Source organism: Choloepus didactylus, chromosome 12 (assembly GCF_015220235.1).
Source record: "Choloepus didactylus isolate mChoDid1 chromosome 12, mChoDid1.pri, whole genome shotgun sequence".
Lineage (NCBI taxonomy): Eukaryota > Metazoa > Chordata > Mammalia > Pilosa > Megalonychidae > Choloepus > Choloepus didactylus.
The window spans coordinates 37,677,551-37,685,035 of record NC_051318.1 but is presented as its reverse complement, the minus strand read 5'-3'; the positions used below and the strand labels follow the sequence as shown (position 1 = coordinate 37,685,035).

Genomic DNA, 7,485 nt, shown 5'->3' with positions numbered 1-7,485 from the left:
CTATCTTTTCCTTGTCATACTGGAGATTCCTTGACCTTTGTCCTTTGTTGAATTTCCTATTTCCTGTAATCCATTTCTTTCTTTTGTTTGGGTGACTCTCTCATTTTGATGGATCACATACTGCAACAGATTCCTGAGAAAGGAAGGTAGGCAAAGTTTTTGAGACATTTTTGTCTTAAAACATCATGATTTTATTCTTATATTTGATTAGTAGTTTAATTGCATATGGAATTCTAGGATTGAAAGTAGTTTCCTTCAGAATTTTGATAGTGCTCCGTTTCCCATTCGGTTTCTGATGCTACCACTGAGAAGTTAAAATCCAGTTGAGCCGCTCCCCCCTTCCCAGCCAAGATGTCTGACATGGAGGATGATTTCATGTGCCATGAGGAGGAGAACTACAACCTGGAATATTCTGAAGATAGTAACTGTGAACCAAATGTGGATTTAGAAAATCAGTACTATAATTCTGAAGTGTTAAAAGAAAGTGACCCAAAAGCAGCATTAAGCAGTTTCCAAAAGGTTTTGGAACTTGAAAGTGAGAATGGAGAATGGGGATTTAAAGCACTGAAACAAATGATTAAGATTAGCTTTAAGTTGACAGAGATTTCCAGAAATGGTGAATGGATATAAACAGCTATTGATATATATTTGGAGTGCAGTTACACAAGAAATTATTCTGAAAAATCCATTAATTCTATTCTTGATTATATCTCCACTTCTAAACACTTGGATTTACTGCAGGAATTCTATGAAACAACACTGGAAGCTTTGAAAGATGCTAAGACTGATAGACTATGGCTTAAGACAAACACAAAGCTTGGAAAATTATATTTAGAATGTGAGGAATATGGAAAGCTTCAAAAAATTTTACTTCAATTACATCAATCCTGCAAGACTGATGAAGAAGATGACCTGAAAAAAGGTACACAGTAATTAAAAATATGCGCTTTGGAAATTCAGATGTACACAGCACAGAAGACTAACAAAAAGCTTAAAGCACTCTATGAACAGTCACTTCACATCAAGTCTGCCATCCCTCATCCATTGATCATGGGAGTCATCAGAGAATGTGGTGATAAAATGCACTTTAGAGAAGGTGAATTTGAAAAGGCACACACTGATTTTTTTTTGAAGTCTTCAAGAATTATGATGAATGGGGGAGTCCCAGATGAATCACTTGCTTAAAATATTTGGTCTTAGCAAATATGCTAATGAAATCGGGAATAACTCCATCTGACTCACAGGCCAGGCTGTACAGAAATGATCCAGAAATTCTAGCAATGATGAATTTAGTAAGTGCCTATCAGAATAATGACATCACTGAATTTGAAAAGATTCTGAAAAAAATCACAGCAACATCATGGATGATCCTTTCATAAGGGAACATATTGAAGAGGTTTTGCAAAACACCAGAACACAAGTGGTCATAAAATTAATTAAGCCTTACACAAGAATACATATTCCTTTTATTTCTAAGGAGTTAAACATAGATGTAGCTGATGTGGAGAGCTTGCTGGTAGAGTGCATATTGGATAACACTGTTCATGGCTGAATTGATCAAGTCAACCAACTCCTTGAACTGGATCATCTGAAGAGGGGTGGTGCATGATATACTGCTCTAGATAAATGGACCACCCAGTTAAATTCTCTCAACCAGGCTGTAGTCAGTAAACTTGCTTAACAGAGAACAAGCTTTTACAGATGGACTTAAGGCAAAGTGCAGCAATGTAATCCTTAAAAGAACTGGGAATGGCAAAACTACTATCGGTTGATGTGTCCTGAAAATTATTGGAGTTATGGCAGAAGTGCTTTTTTGATCAGCTGGTTTGTGTTTTGCTGATGACTTATCCCAAGAAAAACAGCTTTAATCTCCAGAGGAAAATCAAAATGCCATGGGATTTATGCTGTATTGACATCTTGCCCTAAACATACAACATCATAGTAATTTGTCATGGCAGCATGACCAGATTTAAACATGTTTTACCTGCAGAAATTCTCACAAATAACCTGCAATAACTTGAAATGCGTACCCTTTTGAACACTTCCTTTTCTCATGTATATACTAAAATATTTGCTGCATTTTGCAAAATGTCAATTCTCTAAAAATGTGTCTGTATGTTTCTGTACCTGTAGTGTAGTAAAGGTTTAGATGAAACCCCTTAATGATAGTGGCATACTGTCACTTAGGTTTCAAGCAGCAAAATAAACAGTGCAGTTCAAAAAAAAAACAACAGTTGATTCCTGTTACTTTATATATTACAATTTTGTCCCCTCTCTGGAAGCATGAAAGATTTTCTGTTGATTTGAAATTTCACCAGAATGTGTCTTCATTTATATGTAGATCACAAGGGGTGACAGTGTGATAGTGAAAACCTTATGGATCACACCCCCTTTATCCAGTGTATGGGTGGATGAGTAGAAGAATGGGGACAAAAACTAAATGAAAAATAGGGTGGGATAGGGGGATGATTTGGGTGTTCTTTTTTACTTTTATTTTATTCTTATTCTGTTTCTTTCTTGTGTAAGGAAAATGTTCAAAAATAGAATGGGGCGATGAATGCACAACTATATGATGGTACTGTGAATAGTTGATTGTACACCATGGATGATTGTATGGTATGTGAATACATCTCAGTAAAACTGAAAAAAAAATGCCACAAACTGACTGTAGAAGTTATATTGTTTAGAAAATATAGTTCCTGCACCAAATAAACATCTCTTCCCTTGGTCTCACATGGAAATTGAAGTTTTAACACAGTGAGTTTCAACCTTTACCCTTTGGCTCGATTTGCCCTATTCTTAACCAGATCTGCTTCATTCTTATCTCTAATTGAAGTCTGACGTCTTTTTCAGCTTTTTTTTTTTTAACAGCTGCTGTATGCACTAATACATTCATATCTGCCGAGCTCTAGCTCTGAGTTTCAGGTGCCACACAGATACCCAGTGTTGCAGAGATCAATCAGGTTATACACAAGGGATCAGCATCTCAGAGTCTGGAGATAGCCATTACAATTCAGAAATAGATTTGACTGCTGTAAGAGCTTACAATCTAGGGACCATTACAATAATTGTTTCCCTGTTAGGCTGTGCTCTTAAGTTTCAATTCTGGGTTTACACATTGTAGTTAGTCCATATTGGCGAGGCATTACAGTGTTTGCCTTTGTTTCTGGCATACATCACTCAAAATGCTGCCTACAGGATCCATTCACCTCGATGCATGTCTCAAAGCATCAGTTTCTCATAGTTGCTCAGTATTCCATTGGATGCATACACCACCGTTCACTATTCTGTTCCTCAGTTGATGGACCCTCAGGACATCTCCACCCATTGCAAATGATGAATATTGCCTCCATAAACACCAGTGTGCAGATGTGCATTCATGATCTCTGCTCTCAGATCTTCCAGGTACATACCCCATAATGAGGTTGTTGGACCTTATGGCCCCCACATACTTACCTTCTTGTGGAACCAGCTCACTGACCTCCAGAAAGGCTACACCATTCTGCCTCCTCATCAATAGTAACTAGGTACATCTCTCACTCCATGTTTTCTCCAGCACTTTTTACCCCTATTTATATTTTTCCTACACTTTTATAGGGATATATTCACATACCATACAGTTATCTACAGTGTACAGTCAATTCACAGTATCATATAGTTGTACATTTATCACCACAGTCAGCACTTGAACATATTGATTACTAAGAAAAAGTGTTTTTTTTTTTAGCAAATACGCCACAGTTCTCCATTCTGTTCATCAGTTGATGTACCCTTAGGCCACCTCCATCCATTGCAAATCATGGATTTGCATTTCCATGATAGCTGGTGAAGTTGAGCATCTTTTCATGTGTTTTTGAGCCATTTCTTATTTTCTCTTAGGAAAGGTGGCTATCCATGTCTTGCCTATTTTTAACTTGGGTTGTTGGTCTTTCTGTTGTTGACTTGTAGGATCTTTTTATGTATTCTGGATATTAAACCCTTACTGATAATGTGGTTTCCAAATATTGTATCCCATTGCATAGGCTGCCTTTTTTTTTATTTTGAAATAAATTCAAACTTACAGGAACAGTTGCAAAAATAGTACAAACCCCATAAACAGAACTCCAGCATACCCCAAACCCCCTCCACTGATACCCCAATCTACCAACTTTAATATTTTGTCAGTTTACCATTTCTTTTTTTCCCTCTCTCCCTCCCTCCCTCCCTCCCTCACTATCATCCATCATCTATTGCTCTGTCTTCTGAACATATGAGAGCAAGTTGCACACATCCTTGAACAAATAATATAATTCACATATACATTTCCTATGAACAAGAGTATTCGTTTATGGAATCACATTAAATGTAGTTAAGAAGTTCTAGAAATTTAACATTGATATAAAGCTCACATTCTATATTTCATTTTTATCCTTATCTCCCAATTGTGTCCTTTTGAGCCTTTTCTCCTCTATTCTTAGATCTCGTCCCAGACCATCTATGGCATTTAATTGTCATTATCTATTTAGGCTGTCTTTTTTTTCAATTGTGGAAATATATCTAGGGCATAAATCTTCCCACTCCAATCCCTCCCAAGCATTCCATTTAGTGGGATTAATCACATTCACAATGTTGCAATGCCATCACTTTCCCACCATCCATTACCAGAAGTTTCCCTTCAGCCCTAATAGAAACCCTACATTCATTTCTTAACTCCCCATTGCCCCTTCCCCCACTTCTCATAACCCATACTCTCCTTTTCATCTCTATGATCATATTTTCTGATACTTTCTTTGTGTTTACTGTGGGGCTGAAATTTAACATCTTAAGTCTATAAGAATCTTGTTTTCCTTGATACCAACTTAACTTCAATAAGACACATAAACTATGTCCCTATATTCCTCCATTCCCCCACCTTTATGTAGTTCTTTTCAAAAATAACATATTTTTCATTGAGCCCAAAGCCACTGATTTATCATTACGTTTTATGTATTTTAGATCCTGTAGGAAATGAACAGTGGAGTTACAAATCAAAAATACAGTAGTATTGGTATCTATATTTACCGTGTGATCTTTACTGGAAATCTTTAGTTCTTCATGCGGTTTCAGTCAATTGTTTAGTGTCCCTTCCTTTCAGCCTGCACAATTCCCTTCTGCATTTCTTATAGTACTATCCATTACCTTTTCAAATTGTGTGTCATGAGCATATAGAAATACAAGTGATTTTTGTATAAGTTTGCTAGTATTGTTATTAGCTTTCACAGTATTTTTGTCAATTTTAGAGAATCTTTTTATAAATCATGTCACCTTGCAATGCAGAGAGTTTTACTTCTTCCTTTCCAGTATGGGGGCATTTTCATTCATTTTCTTGGCTAATTGCTCTGGGTTGGACATCTAGGACAATGATGAATAAAAGTGCAAAAGTATGCATTTTTTATTTATTCCTGATCCTGTGAGGAAAGCTTTCAGCCTTTAACAATGGAATATGATACTAGCTGTGTATTCCTAGTTTTGTTCACTTGTTTGTTTCATGTTTGATCATGAAAATATATTAGATTTTGTCAAGTAGGTTTTCTGCAGCAAGGATGTAATCACTTTTCTTCCTTTGTTGAATTAATGTTGCAGTTTCTTTTGCTTTGTTAATTTAAAAGATGTATTACAGAATTGAGGGTTTACAGAAAAATTGTTCATAAAATGGGGAGTTTCCATATACACCTTGTACACACTCAGTTTTCCCTATCATTAATACTTTGCATTAATGTGCTATAGTATTATTATAATCATACTGTTAACAGTAGTCCATCATTTTCATTGGAGTTCACTGTTTGTGTTGCATAGTTCTGTAATTTAAAAGATTTTTGTTCAGATAACATGTATACAACCTAATATTTGCAGTTTTATCCACTGTCAAATATACAATTCAGTGGTGTTAATTACATTCACAATGTTGTCACTAGCATCCACTACCTAAAGTTTTCTATCACCCCAGACAGAAACCTCATGCAAATTAAGCATTAACTCCCCATGTCCTACAGCCACTTGGTAACCTATGTTCTAGTTTCTGACAATAGTATTCATTTTTCAGACCACTTTTAAGTTTATGGAAAAACTTTGCTGAAAGTACAGTTGGTTCTGGTTATCACTCTCTGTAACCTGTGCACAGATTTCTTTTTATTAACATTTGCATTACTGTGATACACTTTTTACATTTGGTGAGCCAATACTGATGCACTTTTATTAACTAGAGTTACACTAGAGTCTACTCTTTGTTGTATAGTTCTTTGGTTTTGACAGATGCCCAAGGACATGTGTCCATTTTTGTGTTGTACAGAATAGTTTCACTCACCTAAAAATGACAGGCATTCCACCAATTCATCCTTCTTTCCCTCTCCCTGAAACCCTGGTGACCACTGAACTTCTTTCTTACTGATTCTATGGTACACCTCTTCAGGAATGACTTATCATTGGTAATAGCACCTAGGCTTTTCTAGACTGGCTTCTTGTACTTGGCAATGTGCATTCAAGTTTCCTCCCTGTCTGTTCCTGCCTGGATAGCTTGTATCTTTGGATCTCTGTTTAACACTCCATTGTGTGCATGTTCCTCAGATTGTTTATCCAGGCACCTATTGAAGGGCTGGTTGGTTACTTCCAGTTTTTTTTTTTTTGGCACTTATGGATAAAACTTCTACAAAAATTCTTGGAAAAGTTGTGTGTGGACATAGGTTTTCAACTTAGTTTGGTACAAACTTAGGAGCACACATGTTGGGGAGTGTGGTGAGCCTGTGTTTAACAGGAGAGTCTTTCCAGGTGGCTGCACCATTTTGCATTCCCACCAGTGAATGAGAGCTCCTGTTGCCCCACATCCTTGTCAGCATTTGGATTTGTCAGCTTTGGGGATTTCTATTCGAATAGGTATGTAGTAGTCTATCTTTATGTTTTAACTTTGCCTTTCCCTAATGACATATGAGGAAAATTTGCTCATGAGATTGTTTGTCATCTGTAGATCATCTTGGGGGAAGTGACCATTGAGACCTTTTGCTCACTTTTAAATTGAGTTTTTTTTCTTTTCTAATTGTTGAGTTTTATATGTTCCTTCTGCATCTTGGATGTATCAGAATGATAAGTCAGATTTACCAGTTCATATGTTTTGCATGTGTTTCCCCTAGTCTGTAGCTTAATTTTCATTTTTTAAACAGTGAACTTCCAGGAGAGTTTTTTATTTTAATTTTATTTTAATCAGATCCAACTTTCATTTTTCTTTCACAAGTTATGGCTTTTGGTATTGTATGTAAAACTTCTTTTTATTCTTTTCCAAGTGTCTGCCTGTCTTATTGCTGCACCATTACCACATTGTTTCAATCACTATGGCTTTACAGTAAGTTTTTATTGCTTGATTTTATATAGTGAACCACTGGTGAATTCTTGGGATAATATCCTCCTTGGTCATCCTGTATAATTATGTAAACATGCTGTTGGATTTGGTTTGCAAATATGTTCAGGATTTTACAT

At 36.2% G+C, this 7,485-nt stretch overlaps 1 pseudogene; it reads left to right on the top strand.

Annotated features, from left to right (window-relative positions):
* The first annotated feature begins 351 nt into the window (after positions 1-351).
* LOC119507322 lies at positions 352-1,681 on the top strand (annotated as a pseudogene).
* Positions 1,682-7,485: the final 5,804 nt, after the last annotated feature.